The sequence below is a fragment of the Pinus tabuliformis genome, chromosome 6 (assembly GCF_031772625.1).
Source record: "Pinus tabuliformis cultivar Carrire ecotype Pingquan chromosome 6, CPIR1, whole genome shotgun sequence".
In the NCBI taxonomy this organism is placed as follows: Eukaryota; Viridiplantae; Streptophyta; class Pinopsida; order Pinales; family Pinaceae; genus Pinus; species Pinus tabuliformis.
The window spans coordinates 32,018,473-32,043,115 of NC_142292.1; the positions used below are offsets into that span (position 1 = coordinate 32,018,473).

Genomic DNA, 24,643 nt, shown 5'->3' on the forward strand with positions numbered 1-24,643 from the left:
GAAAAACCAGAACACAACAAACATCTGAAATTGAATGATCTTATGCTTTGTGTTTGCTTGAAAAGAACCCTTGCATGAAAAATCAATGTTTAAATTCATTATCATTTTTGCAGAAATCTCCACATAAAGTAAGGTAAAAAAATGAAGGGCTAATTTTCTAATGACTAATAAGCAACTTGAAAATTTAATTCAACTTCTAATAATATATTAGTCTTGTAATGCATTGTCCATTGCTACCAATCGTCTGAGAAGAAATCATAAAAAAAATTCAAAATATTTTCTCAACAACTAAATCATTTGATATAATACACTCATGTTGAATCTGGGGCAATTTTCCCAATTTCCAATGCTACCAATAGTTTACAGAATTTTATCAAAAGAAATCGTAAAACATCCAGATTATTTCCAATAGTCTACAGAATTTTACCAAAAGAAATCATAAAACATCCAGATTATTTCTTGTACAACTAATTAATTTCAGATAATGGGACACTGCTGAAAGGAGCTTTGACTCTTTGAATAAAAGATAATGTGTTCAAAGTTTACTAGATCACTTCACTTCATGGTGACTCAATTGAAAACCAATGTCAAAAAAATGGCGTAAATAACATGTTTAGGGATTGAATGGAGCAAAAGCTATCACGGAGTTGTGCCCACCAAATGAGTTTGAGATACTTGTCATTAATTGTGTAAAATCAGTCACAATCTTGAAAGAAAAATTCATATTCTTTTTTTTAAACAAATTAACCCTTCAATCTCATGTAACTCTTAGAAGAAGTTTAAATTGGCTAACAGAAACCAAAAGGCAGTGACCAGAATATAATGCCTTTAAATAACAAGCCAGAACATTATAAATATAAAGAAAAACCAAAACAACGGTGTGCATTTCACATTCTCCTATCCTTCTCCTTACTACAAACAAGAATTTGGAAGCTTTCTAACAACCTAAAGGTGATTATGGAAAATCACAAACTAATCTACTGTATTACAGTTTCAGATTGTGCACAATCTTAAAAAGTTTTCCAAATCTATACTGTACTGAGGACTATAATAAGGTTATCTTACCAACATGTACTTCTTTTAAATAATTGACCGGAGAATCCACAGTTTTATCATTTTTGGATCGACGTTTCGAATCCCAAGTGGGATCCATCTTCAGGATGAGAGAATGATGATGATAGAAGAGCAGCGGAGAGGTAATAAATAGTGATGAGGATGAAACGATTATGAAAACAAACAAGTCGGCTGAATTAATAACTTTTTATTTTTATTTTTATAATATGTTAAAATTTTTTAAAAATATTTATTTTGATATGATAATTAATATTAATCTTAATAAGAAAATAATAATTAAATTATTAATAATATTAATAATACTAATTAATTATATTATTAATATTAATTAAATTAATATTATTATATTAATTAATTAATTAATAATAATTATATTAATAATATTAATTATTGTTATTAATTAATTATATTAATTATTTATTGTTTTTGAATATATTATTAATCCTAAATATATTAATTAAAATATTATTAATATATTATTAATACTAATTATATATTATTATTATTAATTTATTAATTAATTAATATTTAATTATATTAACCATATTATTAATTATAAAACTAATCATATTACTTATATTATTAATATTAAATAAATTTGTTAAAGAATTAATTTTGTTATGAAATTAATTTAATTTTATACCTAGGAAGGAATAATTCTAATGAGAATAAACCTGGGGATAATAATATTAATATTAATATATTATTATTATTAATGTTAATTAATTTAATTATGTAATAAATTATTATTATTAATATTAATTAATTATATTAAATTATATTATTGTTAATATATTAGTTAATATTAATTATAATGATTATATTAATTATTATTCTTAATTATTTAATTATATATTATTATTTATAATTATAAAATAATTCCTCAATATATTAATTACATTATTATTATTACTTCGTGTTTCTTCTTTATATTTGGAACAGTGTCAATAGTAACGTCAGGCTCAATATTCTGACCAGAGTATCAACACACAAATTGAATGAATACTTTCATAATTTTCAGAAGAAATAGTGAAAACGACAACCACATTTACATTAAAACTTTACCATATAGTAAGCAACTTACAAATTGATTAATTGTGGGGTGAAGCCACCCATGGTGATAGCTTTTATGGCTGCAATTGCTTCTAGTGCACCGACAACAACAATACAAAGCGCAATCATAGATTGAAAAAATAAGCCATATTTAAAATCAAAAACATATATTGTGTTTGCAGTGGAAAGAATGGTATACATTTTGGAGCTCAGAGAAATCATTTGTGTTTGCAGTGGAAAAATAGCACAACCTTTGGAGCAAACAAAAATCATTTATCAAAAAGGTTAAATGTACTCCTTCAAATGCTTGTTATTAAAGGTTGTATATACTGGTTGGAATTCATTTGGATTAATTTCAAAGAACTGGGAGGTTGCAGTGTCTATATTGAGTGGTGTTTTTTTTATGGTTTTGTAATTTCTTCAGTATTAAATATGGATTTGATATGCATGGGAAAAAGTATTTTAATGATTATTTTAAATAAGTATTTCAATATCAATCTTTTATAAAATATGCCTTGCTTTCAACATGAAAACTGCCTAGCCTTCAACATGAAATTTGACAAGTGACATATATACAAAAGAATAAACTCTGAATCTATAAGACACCATAGGTCAAATCCCTTAAAGTACACTTTGCACTCTCAAGGCATGATGAATCTGTTAGATCTGCTCTGTTGATGTCAAATAAAAGTAACATTTCTCCATTCTTAATACAAATTCAAAACTCATATATACTAATTACAAACAAAACGTTACAATCAATATCATGATCTGATCAGTAATGAATTTTTCACCTTTGTGCCATTCATTTTGATGCAAGAAGTATCCTTGAAAACGTTCTTGATAGCTTTAACCTTTGCTAAGTCTCCAGCCAGAGTTGATGTTGCATGAGCATTGATATAGTTGACCTGCAATGTTATTTACGATATGATAATTGTAATTCTCTACTACTGGTAGACCCTCATTAAAGCATTGGAGTCACTTACCTCCTTTGGTGAAACTCCTGCGTCTTTCAAACATTTCCGAATGCACATTGAAACTCCAATCCCATCAGAGTGTGGATAAGTCATGTGGAAATCATCACTAGTGATAGCCCCACCTAGGTACTCGACTATTATGGGAGCTCCTCACTTCATTGCATGCTCAAGACTTTCCATGACCTGGTATGGAGAAAAGACAAATTATGCTTTATCAAAATCCCCATATTCTTATAACCTGGTTTGGAGAAAAAAACAAATTATGCTTATCAAAATCCCTATGTTCTTATAGTGTGAATTGCTCATAGAGTGAAATAATCTTTGAATATTTACAAATAACTCAAACCCAAATTTGAATAACTTGAGTGTTGTTCATGAAAAGGGCTAAGTAATGCATCTAGGCTCATGTCCCTTGAAAATGAAAGCATTCTTGACAATTCTATCTTGAATGGCTAAATAATTCAGATCAGCCCGTATGACATCAATGATCAAGGTGCCAGTTCATTATGAATCTTAGGCTTAACTGTGATTGCTATTCTTCCTCCTACATTTTGAATTTACCGGTAAATTAGATGAAATATCCACAATGACTGGGTTCACATTGAGCTTACCAGCATGCCAACACCTTCACCAATGACAAACCCATCATGATCTCTGTCCCATGGTCTAGAAGCTGTCTGCGGGTCATCATTCCTCTGTGAAAGGGCTCTACAAGCAATAAATCCACCCACACCTATAGGAAAAATCAAAGCATCTGTGCCACCTACAAGCATGATATCTACTTCACCTCTGCAAATATGATTTGCAGCTGCACATAGACAATAATTTGTTGTTTCACATGTTGTTGAAATTGAGTAGGTCAGACCCATTACTCCCATATCTATTGCCAACAATGCAGATCCCATGTTTGCAATGGAATAAGGAACAAAATATGGTGTCATCTTCCTGAAACCCTTTTGTACAAGAACCTCTATTCCACCAGAGTAAACTGTAAGGCCACCCATCATTGAACCCACCAGCACCCCTACACGCATCTTGTCCACCTGTGTAGAATAGAGCAGTCATGCTAATAGAATACAATTTATGTTTATTTCTTGACATACCATGTACTGAGAGAAGCTGGGTGTATGAATATATTCTAAAATTCAGGTGGGGTGGGGGCTGAGTGGGATGGGTGGATCTTTGCACTATGTGATCTTAGGTTTACATAAGTGGATTAGCATTTTCCTAAGTTTCTGGTCTATTATTTAGTGATCATCCACTTCATTAGTAGACAATGGACTTTCTACCAAATCCTTTGATTAAATGAAATAAATATCATCTTAAGTTTATATGAATTGTGTATTTAATATTATTGAAAATTAAATGACAATTTTTTATTTTCCTAAATTTTAACTATTACCAGATATCCTCAAAAATATAGATGCATTTAGGTGAATCTTGATCAGATAAAATCAATAACGATAACACCAAATTTTCTATTTTTAAAACTTTTGTTGCATAATGTTCCAATAATTTTTAAACCGCCTTCATTATCTATTGACCAATAGACTGTCTCTCTACCAAAAGACTTCACAACCATGAATATCCATTGCCCAATAGACTGGCCCTCTGCACAAAGACTTCACAACAATGAATATTCATGATTCCATGAATTCCATACATGTTTATGGCTCCACTACATGACATAGCTCATAACTATATTAAAAATAGAGTCATGAATCCCTTGTCATGCTCTGGCATGTTTAGAACCATAACATTGAAATGTACACGCAGGCATGTCTGTAATTTTATGTGTGATGTAATTAGAACCATAACATTGAAATGTACATTTGTTGAGCATTGAAATGTGGACTTCTAGTTGCCCACCCCCACTTTCAACCATATATAGCCTTTAACATACATAACAATCATGGAACCATGCATATGAATGTTCATGGCTATCCCAATCATCTGGTGTTAGTAGTGTTGGGAGATAATGGTGCGTGATTTTTATTCATTATTTATTATCCAGCGGCACCACCTTGTACAACTGAATTATCTTGCCAATTTCCACCTAATTCTGGGTGGGCGTAATTCAACTGCTCAACATCAGATTCTTCATTTGAGACAAAAGGAAGCATCTTCATGCTCTTCTCTAGTTGGAAGTGTTTGTCAACTCTTCTCAAGAAGTATCTAAGGCAGGTGCACAAAAGACCCCTGCGTAATTGCAAACTATTCCCCAAATTCACTTGAACTGCCAATTGCTAGTGTGCTTTGTGCATCCCTTTTTTTGTGATTGTTGTCCTTGTGAATCGTGATGCCTTCTACATTATAGTTACTGAAAAACAATTTGAGATATTCCTTGTTATAGAAGAAATTTCATTTTGGTGATGGCAATGTGCATAACTTTCCATGAAGATCAATGTTAGTTTTAATTTTCAATGATCAACATACCTATGTGTGTGAGATCTATTTGTTTCTTTTCATTAGTTTTCATATGAATTTTGTTGTATACTGTCTTATTTTCAAAGAATATTTTGTATTTTTATATTAATATATATTTTTCTGTTTCTTGTTTTGTTGATTATAGGTATGAAATGACACCTCTTGGTTTCCCCAAAAAGGATATGAAACAACTTTCATTTGCTGATGCATTTGGTATCTCTCAATGCTCTAATCAACTGCATATTTCTGAAAATGAAGTATGTGATCATGTGGATGAGGACCATGAATCAGATAGTGCAGAACTTCTTGAAGAGGAACCAACATCCAAGAGGTACAAAAGAACATTCAAGTCCAAATGGAGGATGAGATTTCTATGGGCTTATGCTGTAAAATATTTTAATGGTATTGAAGGGATAAAATGTTCATGGTGTGTAAAATTTAAAAGGGAAACTCCATTTCCTAAAGATGGAAGCACAACCCTTCAAGTTAGTGCTTTAAACATCCATGCAATGTCAGAGGCCTCACATGCCTCTAACAGATGAATACTCAACATATACAAATACAACATCAGGAAAAGACTTTCTAGAAGCCGCTAAGGAGGAATATTGGAAAAAATTAAAAGATGAGATTTTCCAAAGTCTATATTACTCACTTTTAGTTGATGAAAACACTGATCGGACTGTGGTGCAACATTTGATTGTTTATATTACATATGTGACAAATGAAGGAAGAGGTCCATGTGATACAAAATTCATGCAATTGCTACAAATTAGGGATGGAACATCACAGTCTATGTATGATGTTGTGACATCTCTTTTAGCAGACATGAATCTATCCATGACAAAGTTATTTGGATTTGGATCTGATGGAGCATCATCCATGAGGGGTATTCGTGAAGGTTTATCTACTAAGCTTTGTCGACATGCCCCTCATTTATTAGATATCCACTGTAGCTCATCAAGAAGAATTAGTAGCAAATGATGCTTCATCTTATTTTGAAGAGTTGCAAGCTATTGATAAATTTGCAAACAAGCTGTATTCATGGTTAGGGCAATCTACTAAAAGACATGGAGAATTGAAAGATCTAATGGAGTCATTTCAAATCACAAGGCTAGAAGTGTTACAAATTCATCATATTAGATGGATTTCTAGAGGAAAAACCATGGAAAGACTCATTAAGCTCATGCCTGTTTTGTTAAGAGACAGGGAGTTAGTGGAAAAAAATGTATGAGATGGCTACAATATTTCAAGTTCAATTTTGCATCCACTTACTTGCAGATGTGCTTATTGAGTTAAAAAGTTGAATCAAAAGTTTCAAGAGGATCATGTCGACATTACATCTATTGTAACGACTTTGGATATCACTACTAGCTTGCATCATAAGCGATTTCTAAGAGGCACATTTGGGGTAGGTGCAATGCACACATCATCATTTTCAAGTAAAACACAACAATGAACTCTTGAGTTTGCAGATTGCACATGTATAGTACATGTACATGAATTGAGGTTTGAGAGTTTGCCAAAGTCACAAAGATCAGGGACACTAGATGACTGCATTATGTTGGTAAAGGGTTTTGTAATGAAGGTGATTGACTCTCTAAATGAAAGGTTCACAGATTTACCTATTTTTAATGTAGCTAAGTTTTTTAGTCCTCGTAATTATTATGAGGATATGGATGATAGAGACTCTCAAACAAGAAGATGGTTGACATGTTTGTGTGAAAAATTTAGTGTTGGAGGCTTGCTTGTTGTGGAAAACATTAAATGTATGGGTGAAATGGATGAATTTATATGTACTATGTATAAATCTTACCCAAAAAAGCATAAGTTTGGAGCATGGGATCTATGTGGAGGTGAAATTGAATGGTTTGAAGGATTTCCATGCTTTTATGGCAAACAATTCTTGTTATTCCAGTTAGTACAACAGTTTGTGAAAGAGGTTTTTAAAAATTAAATCGAATAAAAAATTAGGATAGATCAAGACTTTCTTTAAAAACGTTGGATATGTTAATGTTTATCTCCCTTCGTGCACCTCATGCTCTAAATGAGGTAGATTGGAATGCTATTTATGATGAATGGAAAGAGATGAAAACTCGAAAACCTCTTCCACTATGAAAATAGATTGAAAGAACTAGTAAGTTTCAGTATTTATTACCATCATTGTCTTACTCTATCGAGCACTTGAACGAACCATTTTGGTAAGTGGAATTTTTTAGTTTTATACCATTTGAATTTTGTAAATGAAAGCATAGCCATATTTTTCAAGTTTGTATGTGAAGTTTTTCTGAAACATATTGAATGTAATCATTATAGGATATTGCATAAGATATGTTAAGCTGGAGGACCACAATTGTCAAAGTTTTATAACTGAAAGAAGAAGCTACCTTGGATCAATTTTACGGCCAAGTCTAGGGACTATAGTTCCAATCATTTGAGATGTGCAATTATTGGGAGTCTCAGCTTTCCAAAAGAGTTTTAATAGACAATAGAACAGTGATTTGGTCAAATCTGAAGTTTATAAGCTAGAATTCCACTGATACCTCCTATATAAGTTAGAATTTATTTTTAATTTTATAAATGAGACCTTCCATATACTTTTAATATAAGTATTTATTTTTCTTCATATTTTTATTCTTATTTCAATTTCATTAAGATGTAATGATTTCTATATGTTTAATTTGTTCTTAGTTTAGACTCATATGCAGTTTCCCAACTATGATTTTGTCCCTACAACTGGTTCAATTGTGGATGAGTTCAAGGCCTGTGCAATATGATCTTATGCGGTTACATTTCTCAATCACACATGTGTAAGAGTAATGCATTTACTAATGTAGCCTTTGACGTAGTAGTATCTTTCTGTTTGTGAAAAAAATAATTTAGTATTTATGTGTTGATTTTCATATAGTCTTGCTTGTCTTGAACTAGAGACAACTTCATAATGTGGTAGTTTGCCTCTTAAGTTTCCTTTTATTCATTTTATATGTTTAGAGCTTTGGGATTTTCATTTTTTAAACATATTAAATTGTGCTATTTAATATTTTTCATGCATGGCCTAATATGGTCTCCCTGAGTATTATTGATGGATCATATGTATTTGCTAACTTTGCAATATTATGTTTGCTCTTTATGAATGTATCTTATAAGTTTTAATAATATGAACTTCGTATTTCCTAAAAAACTAGTCTCTGTACTGTTGAAGAACTATAGAATGGCACTGTATTGAAGATGAAGATTTCAAGGGATGTGCTGAATGGCAGTGGGTGGGTATATTTTTGTCTCTTTCATTAGTAGTAAGTTGTAGATATTTTCTTGTTCTTTTGTTATGAGAAATGACATTTGTCTTTATGCATGCAACAAGACTGTGACCATTCAAGAGGTTTTGAGTATAGAAATAAAACCAGGATGGAAGAAAGGGACTAAGATAACATTTCCAGTGAAGGGGAATGAACAGTTAGGAGTTTTGGCTGTTGATATGGTATTTGTGAGTGGGGAATGAACAATTAGGAGTTGTGGCTTCTGATCTGGTATTTGTGATTGATGAGAGGCCACATGATTTGTTAAAATGAGAAGACAATTACTTGGTGCTTGTCCAGGAGATAATCTTGGTTGAAGCTCTCATAGGATTTTCTATCGCAATTCTAGCATTGAGTGGGAAGACACTAAATCTTACTTTCAATGAAATTATATACCCTGGGTATGAAAATATTATTCCTAAGGAGTGAATTCCCATTGCAAAGAAGCATGGCAGGAAAGGAAATTTCAGAATCAAGTTTGAAATTAGATTTCCCTCCAAACTCATGCTTGACATTGATGTTTCAAGTTGTGCCTCTTTTATTGTAGATACTTAACAAGACTGAAATAGATAACAAAAATAATAAATTGTAGTTGCGAGTTCCTCCACCAAATTGTAAAAGTTACAATTTGTATATCTTCTCAGTGAGATGAAATAAGTGGCCAGAGTTATATTTGCCTTTTTGATTGAGTCCTACCATCTATAGAATGCATTCGTTTTCTGTGTTGATTTTGTATAACTTGCCGTATTCCCAAGCTTTTTTTTTCCAACTTTTGGCCTTGGCTTTCTTAGAATGTCCATCTACTAGATCATAACTACCACTATAGTCTAATGGTATTGCTTGTTCCTGCAGATTATGCCAGTTCTTATGAAAATTACTTATTATTTAACTTCACTGGTGTACCAATGATGTAAGCAGTTCCAAGATGATGATATGATTTACTTTCTGTACACTTAAAGCCAAGAAAATACAACCATCCAAAGCCTCTGGTATGATTTTGAATCTAGCTAACCAGGTCTCAACAAAAGTTCTTCATACATGAAGGCAAAACGAATAGAAATTTTTTATCTGTCTTAGTGCTGACATTGCTTTTTTCAGTTGACTTAGTGTTGTCATTGCTTTGGAAAAATGTGTATTGAATCTTCAAATGCCACATCTATTTTACTCATCATTCAAAAAATACCAAAAGTACTCTTTCATTGCAATGTAGCATGTTTGTAATTACAAATCCCATTAACCATAATTTGATCATGCATCGACAACATTTCCTTTTACTATTTGGATAACATTGTATTTCTTACATATATGTTCTTCACTACTCGTATCAATTTAATAGCAATTTCCCATACCACATCAAATGACACTTGGCATAGTGGCATTTTTACTATGAAATCATCTTATTGAGGCTCTTTTGCCCCATGTTTTCAGAGTGTAATCTTCAACTTCGTGTTGAGATGTAAAGTTTTTCTTTCATCTCAAAGTAATTCTTTTTTGGATGTTCTTACACCAACCTTTGCTTAATATAACAATAGTTCAAGGAAAAAGACAGAAAACATAACATTTGGCGAACATAAATGTTATGAACACAGTTGGTCTGTCACTTGTCAGTTACAATGCGTATGAATTGTATGATGAATACTAAACTTGCAGCTATGTTGGAAGGGGATATTGTTCTTGATAAACTAGGGAATATCTTGCAGCTTTCAACATTGTAAAGACATAGACAACCAATAGTATGTTTTCTTGTAAGTCACAAAATTAGTTACAAATAGTTACTGATTCACCATGTGTTAAAAAAAATAAATTTGAAGATAATTTACTGTTGTCAATTGAATTGATTTTTTTATATGCTTTTCATTACGGAAGGGTGACCTGAATGTGTGCCCTTCTAAATGAAATTAAGACATGCCTTTTGTTACACAACATTTGGTCACTGTCCATGATCCTATAGCACCTCCATAGTGAACCCGACATGCTTTCCCATCATGAAGAAACTCCCAGTATGCCCCTCTTCATGAGAAAAATAATTCCTCTTTACACCATTTCCCAAGAATGTTCCTTCTGTCCCAGTTTACAAGACTAGCGCTACTGATCAGTTTTCTCCTCACGCCGATTTAAAGAGGTTAAGACTAGCCCTCGCACAATTCGGATCAATTGATCCTTTTTCCAGTCATGTCTATCCTCTTTTGGAAGGTTTTTTAAATAAGGATCTGAAGCTTCCATGTCTAGAAGCTTTGTAACGGAAGTCTGGTAGATGGTTGGGCCAGATAAAGCCGAGGAAGTCAGTTTGGGATCCTTTCCCCTATTAGGATGGAACAACCTTAAGAGATAAGACCTTCTCCCATGATGAGAGGAACCATCTCCCATCCATCCAAGCTATATAAACCTCTCTTTTTCCCAAACAAAAGCTAGTTGGAGTTTTGGAGCAAGTTTGAATAATCAACAAGCCATCTATAGCTTGTAGCTTTCTATTGTATGTTTAAGGGAGAATAGTGTGATTTTGATTTAGTTTGAGACTAGAGGGAAAGAGGCCTTAAAACTTCCATTGTTGGGGCTATCCATGAAGTGCTAGCAGAAGTGTGGGAACCCGGATACGTCGGAGGAGACTAGCAATGTCAAGGCACCAATTGTAATCTCTTTCTGATTTATATAAATGCAACTATTGATTGATTTCCTACATGAAGTGTCATTTTACATCTTTATAGCTTAATGTTCCTTGACCTATTAAGTAGGCTGAATACAATATTGTAGGCTATGATGTTTTTTTTTTGTTGTTTGCATGTTTCAGGTATTTGAAGGAAGGAAACAGAAGATAACTGGAGTGAGGAAGCAGAATCATCACTAAGCGGAATAACATTCTAAGAGGTATTGCATCTTAATTGATTCTAGCTTAAGTATATTTACCATAGATTGTTTGTTTGTGGCTAGACCCACTCTCTCAGGCTAGAGGAATTTTTTTTGTCTGTAATGAGAATTTACCTACACCACAAATTGGCAACTCCGATGGGGAGCCAATCCTTCTGTTTGATTGATTGTCATTTTATGGTTTTGTGTGAACTTTTCTAGTATCACCATTTCCCTTTAGTGTTCTATGCTTTGCCTGGTTTACTGCTTTGAGCCTGAAATTTACAGTGGCAAGTCTGGTCTTAGCCTTTGAAATTTTTTATTTTTTTCCTTGAATCCTCGGTCAACGCATTTATTTTTCTGACAGTCGTGTCGATCAGTGTGAGTTTCTCAAAAATAGTCGCATTGACCCCCTTTTGGCATGTGTTGTCAGTTAGGCAGTCGTGTCAATTCCTGTAGGTGAAGATTAGGGTTTACCCTAGATCATAGCTAGTGTGTCTTTCCCTTCTGATTTCTGTCTCTCAGCTTGTTTTGACTGTGTTCTCCCTGGTTGGAAAGCTCTTTTAGCTTGGTTTATATGCTTGTTTGATTTTCATTTTCTTCACTTGGTTTCTTGAGTTCTTGGATGGTTTATAACCCTAGGGAATCTAGGTCGTCATCCATTCACCTGTTTGCGTGCTCAACAAGTCAAGTTGATAGTCAAGTTGCTCCTTGCATTTCGTTTGTTAGTCCTTTTGTTTCTTTGATTTCCATTTAACAAGTTTGAAAGTTTCGTTTGTTGATTGAGCGTCTCTTTTCGAGCATAGATCACATTTCCCATATTGTTTTTGGTTGAGTCTTTGCATCATTAGTTTGGAAGGAATTCTCTTTTGTGCTTTGCATTTGCTCGAGGTTGATTGTATTGGAAATGTTTCATTGAAGTGTTTGTGAAAGATTCGTTTTCTCATTTCATTGAAAAATACATAATTCTAGTTTGCTGAATCAATATGTTACATTAGTTAGCATCATTGAAAACTAGAGTTGCATCGTCATTTGCATTGGAAAAGAAATGAATTCTCTTTACTGTTAAAAGGACTAGTTAAAGTGCATTCGATGGGAAGATTTAGTGCATTTTGGAGATTTATTAGAGAAATATTTCATTCTTTGATTGTTGCATTGATTTTGTTTTCCCTATCTATCAATTAGTGTTAACTTTCATCGAAGATAAATATCTATTTTCTCATATAGTTGCATGTAGGAGTTTTGTTAGATGACAGTGGTAGGGCCTTATAATTGAAACCTAATTCAAGATCAACCATTAAAATCTATTGAATTAACCTAAGGAAGCATTGAAACTTAGCGCCTATATTTAGAGGTTTAGGCTAGAGACGTGTTCCAACGTCTTTAAACCTAGCAGTTGTCATTTGTTTCAGCACTAGACAACACTAGTACGGACTTGTGCTCCCCATATCGTAGTGTATATAAAGGGAGACCCCACTAGGTTGCAATCCTGTATTTGTAGGAAGCCGAGTCTACTGCCTTGTAAACGTGATACACCGAACACAACATTTAGGGAGATTGCCTACCTGTACTTCTCAGTTCGCCGGGAAGTATTCTGGAGTTCCCAGTTACCTGGTAATCCTTTTGCGGCCTACATCATCCAGAGAAGTCATTTTTGTCTTTTTGACTCTTTAAATTTAAAAGATCATCGAGCACTTGTCCTTTCGAGCTCATTCAAACCGAAAGATACTAGAGTCACCTTTTTCCCTTTTGTCGACTCTTAAAACATGAAAAGGCAAAGTTTTGTTTCCGTGTGTTAAAATTAACTACCCACGAAATATTCCTGTTTAAATTTATCTTCCTTAGTGATTCTTTAGGGTCATTTCCAATGGCAACATTTCTAGAGTCTACCAGTCAAGGATTCCCCTCAGATGGGAATCCTGGTTCTTTTCCTTCTTTTGAAAATGCTGGTGCTCCTTATATGGCAACGTTGTCCCTCCCTCGGTTAACCATTGATTTACCTATCTGGTTATTTTTGACCTCGGTGGTCCCGAGTGTCCCAACTCTTGTTCGGCCATCTCCTTCATCTGAACTAGATCACGTTGCTTCTATGGTTGACCTCTCACCTTCTTCCCCAATTTATTCATCTTCCCCTTCTACTTTGCCTTGTGAAAGTTTGAAATATAGTAACCAAGAGGCTAAGAAGAAGAAGGAGAAGACGAAGAAGAAGAAATCAGATAAGCGAGAGGCCAACTGTGCTGCTGTTACTCCAAATGGACCTCCTGTAGAAAAACCTTGCGATCCTCCATGAAAGGTAAAATTCCCTTGCAGTCTGTGTAAGGGTGACCATCTCCTTCGAGATTGTCCTAGCATTCCCAGAGTCTTAGAGGTATGGTTTCAAAATCTGGATCGACCATCCCCATCGACCTCTAGAGATCATGTTGATGCTGCACCCTTAGTTAGCGATGGTAATAAGAAAGGGAAGATTAGATTCCCCTGTAGGTTATATGAAGGAGAGCATCTTCTTCACATTTGTCCTCTTATGGATAAAGCTTCCAAAGTTTTGGAAAACTTTGCAACTCCTCAACCCCAACTTTCTGTTGGTTATCAGAGGCTTTCTTGTAACCCTCTCCTAGTTGGTAAAGAGATTGATGTGGATTCATCTCTTGCCCATCCTACTCTTCCTGAGCATGACTCTCTTGTGTCTATTCCCGAACAACCATTGGTCGAAAAGAGTGTCAACTTGGCTCTGCATTCAGTTGATCACTATGTTCCCGAAGAGAGTGGTGATCATATTGGTCATGTTCTTCTCATCTCCTCAGATTCTCATGAATCAAAGAGTGACCCTCCCATCCCGGTTGTTCAGGAGAGTCTTTCTTCTATTCTTGTAGAGCATGGGGGAAATCATATGATACCCCCACCAAGTAGTTCTATCGTTTCTTTTGATTGGAGTCAATTGACTGCTTTTCGCCTCCCATATTATGTGCCTTTGCAGATCACAGTACAAGCATATAATATGGTAGTACATGCCACTATATTAGATGAAGGCACGTATGTTAGCATCATGTCTTATACTACTTGGCAAGCTTTGGGATCCCCATAGCTTGTGCTTGTCACTCAGAATCTGTTGGCTTTCAACAGAGGAACCAGTCAACCCTTGGGGGTCCTTCCAAAGTTCCCTATTACTTTGGGAGGAAAGACCGTCTATATAGATGTGATGGTAGTCCAAGGTCCCTTAGATTTCAATCTTCTCCTTGGACATGACTATGTTTATGTCATGGGAGCTCTTGTTTCTTCACTTTTCTGTGTGGTCTGTTTTCCGCAAGAAGGGAGAATTGTGACCATTGATCAACTATCATTCATTAGTCACCAGGTGCCTCCTTTGCAACCATCGTCCCCTATCGGCTCTTGTTTGCAAGAAGTACCTTCCCCGCCATAGGTCAATTATGTGGCTACCCATTCCGTCTCCACATCTGTTGATGATCACACAGATGGTATAGTACATTATGTACCGAGGGAATTGGAACCCGATCTATCATTTGTACCAAATGACATATACTCCTCCCAGAGTGTGGTTCTTCCATCTAGTGAAGACCTCTTGGGAGCCACGTTCGCTTATGGGTTATGAACAGATTTTGTGAGCATAGTTCCTTGTCTTGTGTCAAGCTTGTTAAAAAATGAAACAAGGATCATGAGGATAGTTCCTAGTCTTGTGTCAACCTCGTTAAAAAATGAAATAAAGGGTGTGAGCATAGTTCTTTGTCTTGTGTCAAGCTCGTCAAAAAATGAAACAAGGGACTCGAGGATATTTCTTTTATTGTTTTAACCTCATTAAAAAATTAAGCAACTCCTTTTTCAAAATCGAATCTTTGATTAAGATCTCGTAAAATCCCAGTCGAGTCTTTCCAAGATCTTGAAAGTGAACCTTCATTCCATCCACCTAGTTGACTGAAATGAAGCTTGGGGGGCATGTACCTTGATTGAGTCATTATGCTGGGGGCATGCAAACTTATAGCAAGCATAGTTTTTCATTTCAAGCTTGTGTAAACATGAAAACGAATCCAAACAGATTTCTCCATGGTTCAAGCTTGTGTAAAAATGAACCCATGCCCAATTTACATCTCGTGATTGCCGTTTTTATCAGCTAATTTCTGCTAGATGAGCCTTGCTTGTTTCATTCCATCACCACCATCTCTTTGGACAATCATATGCTTTCACTTGGTTGTTTTTCCTTTCCTGAGGAACCGTAGCAATGAGTGATTTTATTAGCCAGCCTCTTGGCCATTACATGTTTTGAGCAGTTCCTCCATTGTTGGAACCAATTGTTGCCCTTTATACCACTCGTTCCTCCAGGATGAGTCACCTTTAAGCTATTTTCTGACTCGTAAAAGATGAAAATGTCGCCAAGTATTTTTCCCTTTTGACTCATAAAAGAGAATAAAAATGGGGTGTCCGCTTTCACACTCTTTTCTGACTCTTTAAACACAAAAATATTGCTAATCTTTTGTCATTTTGAACTCGTTAAAGGCTACGAAACGTCATTCGCCCAGTATACGTTTACCCCTTTTTTCAGGTTGGGATGAACTATTTACGAAAAAGGTACTCCTTGACTGAATGGTTAAGCGATTCTCTCAAGTATCATTTTCTACCTTTTCGGGCTTAATAGACACAAATGTATGAAAAGGGACCATGTGGAGTTTCCTTTTCCATGTATTTTTCAAGCTCTCTAAACATGAAAAAGACACCAAGTTACCCCTTGTCGGACTCGTTAAAACATTAAACGACATTGGATTCGTCACCATGACGAATGTGAGCTTCTCCTTCCTAGGGCTCATTAAACTTACTAGGTCGGATTTGTCTAACGGATGAACTTACAAGGCAATCATATGTTATCCCCTTCAAGCTTGCGATAAAAAATAATTGGGGTACCTGCCAGAAATGGTGGGGGAAAATTTGGAAATTCTATCAGTTGTGTCGGCAGCTCACTCTTGAACATGACACTTTCTACTTTGTGTTGGGTTGGGCCATTCATTTTGCCTTCCATCATCATGACCACCAATCCTATGGATCCAAAATCTACCATACTCCGGAGTCATGTCGCCGATATGTTCAAGAGTTAGTCCCTCTGCAGTTACACTTACTCCTGATTCTCTGTATCATTTGAAATCATTCGCATCCCTTTGTCTCGTGTTGATGATGTGGGATACATCATGGCCCTCCTTTGACACAGTCGCTTCCTGTTGACTTCAACTCATTATCCAAGAAGCTGGCCGAGAGACTCCCTTCCAGTACCTTAGAGCTTGCATGCCCTAATGGCAAGTTCTTCGCACTCAACGACAAGTTCACATCATTGGCTTTCGATCAGGTGATTTCACAGGTGTTCGACATCAATTCCTTTAGTCACATTCCATGAACTGTGTTGTTAGTACCTTGAGAGCCATTGTCATTATTGGTGGTTTCTCTCGTGCTTGTTAACGGTTCACATCACTAACGGTAATCAAGAAACTTCCTAGCATGTTCAACTTCAACACATTCATTCACATGTTAGGATTTGTACTTTGATCGGGTCGTTTGGAGCACAAGACCCTGGGCTAAGATTACATAAGTCCAGGTTGCAAGGCAATGTGACATGGTCATGTTGATATACAGGTCTCTTTTAGATGGATTGTTGTGACCATACCATGAGTTGTTATATGTGATCCTTATCATATTGGATGGTTGCGACCATACCTTGGTTTCGTTATGATCCTTTCTACTGGATGGCTACGTCTATGCCTTGGATCCATTCACATGATCATTCTTTGGATGGCTGCGTCCACACCACTATTCATGTGTCATTATTCAGAGTTTGTAGTGATGTATATGTATCTATACTTGCTTCCAAGTTTTCTGATGATGGACTCCAGTTCCCCTCTTCTACTTGTAAAGCATTTCAACCCTCACTCCAATTCGGCCTTCATGCTTTAGGGGGCATTTGTTACACAACATTTTGTCACTGCCCCTGTACTCCCCGTCCATGATCCTGGAGGACCTCTACAGTGAACCTGACATGCTTTCCCATCATGAAGAAACTCCCAGTATGTCCCTCTTCATGAGCAAAATAATTTTCCCTTTACACCATTTCTCAAGAATCTTCCTTCTATCCTAGTTTACAAGACCAACATTACTAACCAGTTTTCTCCTCGCGCCAATTTACAGAATTTAAAACTAGCCCTCGTGCCATTCAGATCAACTGAGCCTTTTTCCAATCGCGCCGATCCTCCTTTGGAAGGTTTTTTAAATAAGTAGCCAAAGCTTCCATGTCTAGAAGTTTCGTAACAGAAGTCTGGTAGATGGTTGGGCCGGATAGAGCTGAGGAAGTCAGTTTGGATCCTTTCCCCTATTAGGATGGAACAACCTTAAGAGATAAGACCTTCTCCCATGATCAGAGGAACCATCTCCCATCCATCCAAGCTATATAAACCTCTCTTTTTCCCAAGCCAAAGCTAGTTGGAGTTTTGGAGCAAGTTTGAATAATCAACAAGTCATCTATAGCTTGTATCTTTCTAGTGTATGTTTGAGGGAGAATAATGTGATTTTGGTTCGGTTTGAGACTAGAGATAAAGAGGCCTTAAAAATTACATTGTCGAGGCTATCCATGAAGTCCTAGCAGAAGTATGGGAACCTGGATACATTGGAGGAGACCAGCAATGTCAAGGCATTGGTTGTAATCTCTTTCTGATTTATATAAATGCAACTATTGATTGATTTCCTACATGAAGTGTCATTTTACATCTTTATCGCTTAATGTTCATTGACCTATTAAGTAAGTTGAATACAATATTTTACGCTATCATGTTTGTTGTTGTTGTTGTTTGCATGTTTCAGGTATTTGAAGGAAGGAAACAGAAGATAGCTGGAGTGAGGAAGCAGAATCATCACCAAGCGGAATATTATTCTAAGAGGTAGGCCCTCTTGATTGATTTTAGCTTAAAGACATTTTCCATAGATTGTTTGTTTGTGGCTAGACCCGCTCTTTCGGGCTAGAGGAATTGTTTGTGTCTGCATTGAGAATTTACCTGCACCACACCCTTCAAATTTGATCACTGGTCGTGCAAGGAGAATCCTCAGAAATTGTGTGGGGATGTGACTTTGGACCCAAAAGGACAGACAACCTTCAAAAATAGAAATCAACTCCTTACTTTTTGTGGCATAAATTGAATGATTCACATTCTTGATTGAGGTTTCACTTGAATTTATGTAATCCTTTTTCTTCTTATATGTAATTTTATCAGTTTATGTTTAAGATATATTAAAGGAAAACGTTAAAAGTATTTTAAATATATATATATATATATATGTTGATTTTTTAAAATATATTAAATAAATTTTATTATTTATTAAAATAATTTTTAATAAAATATATTTTATTTAATTTTTGAAAAATAATTTATAATGATAATGATGATTAATATCTACTAAAACTAATATTTTTGATTTAAAAAAGCGAGAGATTACCAAAAAATATTTAGTGTTTTTTTTAAGGTAAATTTTATTTCTTTTAAAAAATTGGAGTTTAAATTAAAAGTATGAGCAAATTTTTCAGCTTTTCACTGAGGAAAGCAAACCATAGCAAGAGGAAAAAGATATCTAAAAGTAAAAGGATGTCACAAAATTTTAGATATAACTAGAGCACTAGTATAGGATGCTCTATGTAGTATTATTATAGTAAAGGAAATGGAATACATCAACATGATATGTCTATGGTGAGGGGTTGGAGTTGAGGGTTGGAATCACAGACTACAACATATACCGACTTCTTTGGGTTATCAGGAGCTTTTCCTTCATCTAGGGTTATACCAACGTGTTTATTCTAGCCATTTTACGGTCCAAGTCTCTTAAATGGTGATGTAAGTGCTCCAAGGAAAGAAGGGCATCCTCCTAGTGCTCCGGTCGGTCCCCAAGAGTGTGTTCCAATATGAACTTCATATTCCAACAAAGGTCATTAGTTTGCATGTACTGGTTGAAACCACCTCTAGTGCACAATGTGTATGGAATCCAATTTGCCCATTCCACGAGGACCTTTGTCTCTGAGAGGAAATTAGTTATTTTTAGGGAGTCTTCCTCCTCAGCTCTACCGCCCTACCAATGATGGGGCTTGGCTTAAGCTCCCAATATGGCCCAACAAAATTCTCCAACCAGTTATGCACGCTTTGTAATATCCCTATAAATTGCATTTACATTGACATTCACAATGAAAAAGATTATTTTTACCATGTTAATGAAATGGTTGAAAACAAGAACTGTTATGATTTAGTTGGAAACTAATTTGAATCAAATAAAGAAAATTATAACTCATTGAGAAAAAAGAAAGTTTTACAGGTTCTTTAAATTCATTCATAAACTGGAAAAACGACTTTCATCTTCATCAACTGGAGTTTTCATCATGTGAAGTCTCGAGGAATTGATCATCACAACTTTGGTGAGGAATGTTGTGGCTCCAACGAAAGGTATTCCTAAACATGAGGTATGCACATAAGACTTCATCAGTTTCCATCAAGTGAAGTCTCAAGGAATTGATCATCACAACTTTGGTGAGGATTGTTGTGGCTCCAACGAAAGGTATTCCTGAACATGAAGTATGCACATAAGACTTCATCTCGACTTCTTTGGAAATAAATTGCATGTGTTTTGTCCAAATGATGATAAGTTATTTTATTAATTGGAAACATTGCTAAGTTTCAGGGACTTTTGTGAAGGAATTAATTATTTCATTAGAAGGTTTTGCATGGTTTCTACGCAATATTTTTCTAAAAACATGCATGAGAACTTTAGATATTAAAAACAAAAAAACCATGTTGTTTTATTAAAAAATATATTGCAGGGATGTTGTTACTCTTGAAAAGAGAATGCATGTAAATCTTGAAAACAAAAAGATTTAAGCAGTCATACTACTTTTCATAAATAATGCATGTGAAGTTTCCATGGTAAAAAATAGAGAAACTATATTACTTTCTTGAAGGAAAATTGCATGGTAAAAGATAAAGAAATCATATTACTTTAATGAAAGAAAATTGCATAGTGAAATATTAAATAAATCATGATATTTTTCATGAAAATAATGTACGTAAATTTTTCTTATGAAAAGAGAAAGAAAATAAGTTATTTCATTAAAGAAAAGATTGCCAAGAAATTATGAGAGAAAATTAGATTATTAATATTAGATTATTAATTTCCTTGGAGATGTTAGCATGATTCCTATAGACTCTTAATAAGAATATGTGCACAATAATAATATTCATTATATTGGAATTCTTGAAATAAATTTCTATGTTAATTCTTGAAAAAAGAAATATTAATTGCACGCGTCATTGTATTATATTTTGAAGTGAAATGTCTTGGAATACATTATCATATCCTTGAAAAAGAGAAAAGTTAATTAGATTAATTTTTTTGGAAGGGTTTTGATGAATCTGTATGCATATATTACATATGTTCTTTATTTAAAGACTACAAGGATTTGAGTGCAAAAATACATGCATAGGAGTTTTTTGCATGAATTGATGAAAAATAAAGATTATTTTCTTAAAAGATACATATGAATCTAGTTCATACAAGAACAAGAACGCACACTTGTTTCTTGAAAAGATTATGTGCATTGAAGTTAGGGTCACCGTGTTAGAAAAAAAAACACATGTTTTATGCACAAAAGGGTAGTCATTGTTATATAGAAAATATGGTTTTGCGTGTAGATAGAGAAAGTTATTATGTAAATATACTTGAAAAGATTGCCTAGCTAGATAAATTGTGTTAATTTCTTGATTTAGGTGCATAAAAGGTTAAGTTAACGTTGTTATTGTTGCTTGGGTTTTATGAATAGAAGACGTTTAGTTATGGTAATTTATTGAAAGGGAAACACGAGAAACTTGCATGTAGGAAGATAGAGAAATTCCATTATATTAACTTCTTTTTGAAAAAGAAGTATGTATTTGTTTACTTGAAAATAATAGTTAATGATGGTAGAATTCTAGAGGAGGAATATGTGTTGCATACATTAAAGAAGGGTTATTATGATAAGAACTTGCATACACAAAGAATAGTGATTGTGTTATAGAGATATCTTCTTTACATGTATAGAAGAACTATTGAGATATATTTCTAAGAATAGTCATTGTATTATAGAGATATGTCCTTTACATGTATAGAAGAACTATTGAGCTATATTTCTTTAGAAAAATTATATGTGATTATTTTTATGCTATCGTAGTTATTATGTTAGTTTCTTTTGGAATAATATAATGTATATGCATGTGAGATTTGTATTAGCTTTTGTTTGGAAAGAATATACAATTGTATGTGGGAAATGTGTTGTGTTAGCTTACGTTGGAAAAAAACTCTTTGGGAAAGAAGACAAATTACATGCACAAAATCCATAGTTATGCGTTGGTTTCCTTGGAATATATATATATATATATATATATATATATATATATATATATATATATATATATATATATATATATATATATATATATATATGGGTAATGTTGGTACAACCTTTGGAAAAGAGTACATGCATTTGTATGCTTTATTGCATTAGTTTTATGGAAAAGAAAACATGTTTTTGCATGCCCTATTATATTAGATTTCCTCGAAAACGAAACATGTGTTGCATGCTCTATTGTGTTAAGAATTCTTTTGAAAAGTATATGCATTTGCATGCATAGGAACAACATTGGTTGTGTTATCTTTATTTACATTTTGCATGCACCAAACGTAATGTTTGAAGGGATAGTTATTTTGATAAAGTTTATGTAATTCGCATGCACAAAGATCATAACTGATGTGTTAGTTTCTTTTAAAGGAATGTCTAGACAGTTGTAGTGATTTGTCTTGCAAGAATGTGGGCTTATGTGAGGGGAATATTAGTTAATGTGGTATTTGTTTATAGAAATGCATTGATGGTTATACGATTATAACTAATTCATATGCAGTGTTAAAGGAAGCATGTTGCAATATAATTTTGTTTGCATTTAATGAATGTGCATGAATATATGGTGAAGCGTCACTAGTATATATTTATGAATTGGTTTGATTAATAATTGATTTAATCATGATATCAAAGGTTGATGGAAATGTAGTTGCAGGAAAAGACTACGACATATAAAGATGGATTAAGTTACACTTATGGCAGGAAATAAGTTAGGGGTTTATGCAGATTGAAGGAATGTCGACTGTAGCATAATCCACCGATGGCAAGAACTAGGCCCTACAGACATAATGCTCAAGGGTTTGTGGGTAAATGATGTCATGATGATTGTAATAGCTTATAACAAGTTATGTTGTTTTTGAGATGATATTCTTTGTAATATTTTATAACAATGCTCAAGGGATAGAATCCCTTATAACCATTGAGAGATGGGTGAACACTCTCATAAGCATTTAATAATAAAATTAAATGTTTGTTGGTTTTCACCCTACAGGGTTTCCAGGGTATATCGGTGTCTAATGATGTGGTTGCATGTTGTGCCATTTTTATGACATTGATTCCTTGCATGATGTGACATTTATATTGTCAAGAATATGATTAACTAATAGAGTTAAAATAATCATGGAATTGATGCAAGGTTACATCAGAAAGTTTATGTTAATATGCTACAATAGTGGTTGTTAATGTTTATGTAATTTACTATTCCATTACTAAAGTTACTCTATGTAATGATGAATATTCTATCCAATGGTTAATGAAGAATCTTGAATAGTAATTTGGATAGCTACCTGTGGATAAATTGCATAAAAAATATTCTAACTCCATACATTTTCATGTAAGGTTATTGGGGAATGTTACATGCATGTATGCCCCATGTGGGCCCATTCTTATAATATGTTTCCCCCTTGGAACCCATGCTTTTTCTCGAGGCATGGAGGCTAGAGGTACTAGGCTGAAAGCTTGGAGCAAAGGTCAGGGAATGTTGAGAGACTTGAAAGAAAATGGAAATGCCACACAAAGAATCATTTAGACTAATAATCTCTTCGAGAAGAGAGAAAACTCACCCAGACAAGCCGACAAAGTTGAGGGGGATTTAACACTTTGTTTTGATACTCAAAAAATATATATTAAGAAAAACATTCCAATATCATCATAGTTTCGATAATCTAAAAGATAAAAAAAACTTAATAGTGACACAAATATTTTAAAAATTAAATGCATATACTCTTATGCACTTCAGAATTTATTACTACCAGCGTAGATCCATCTTAACTCCCAATCTACCAAGTTTTGAGAGGGATCAAATCTCTTGAGATGAAAACCTCTTTTAGAGTGAAAAGATATTTGATCTCTTTTGGGGATTAGTAGATCTAGAGTTAAGATGGGTCTAGGCTAATTTGATTATTAATTATAATTATAAACATAATTATTATTTTTTTATGTTTTTATTTTATTTTTACCAAGTAAAAATGTTAAAGATTTCATATCTACCATACTGGGATCAAATGTGTAAATGTTTACACAGGAGTTAAAGTTACTTATGAACCTCATTTTTAATTAAAAGTGAATTAAGTGAGGGGAAATCATGGATACAATATAATATTACAATATTTATTACCACCCCCACCCAATAAAGAGTGGTCAATGGTGGGGGAAATACTAATTAAAATATTACATTTTCCTTAATATTTCCCATCGCCCTTGTTAATTTTATAGTTGAGTTTGTTTACTTTCAAACTTCAAATGTAAAGAAAAATTACAATAAAAATTGGACCAGTTTAGGGGAAATATTGGGTGAAATATAAAATTATAATATTATATTTTACCTAATCTAACCTAGTAAAAAAATAGATGGAGGTAGGCACAAATATTGATAAAATGTATTGCATTTTTCCTAATATTTCCCCAGCTGTGAACACAGGGAGACAAATTCCCAATGCAAACATATCAACTAAAAAGTTTTAGCTTTATAGGCTACATGGATTCAATTCCATCATTTTCTACAACTAATTATGCATCTAAATATA

General features: G+C 33.9%; 1 pseudogene; it reads right to left on the bottom strand.

The window, feature by feature from the left end:
• Positions 1–613: 613 nt before the first annotated feature.
• Positions 614–24,643, bottom strand: part of LOC149257072 (3-oxoacyl-[acyl-carrier-protein] synthase I, chloroplastic-like) — a 51,347-nt pseudogene continuing 27,317 nt past the window's right edge.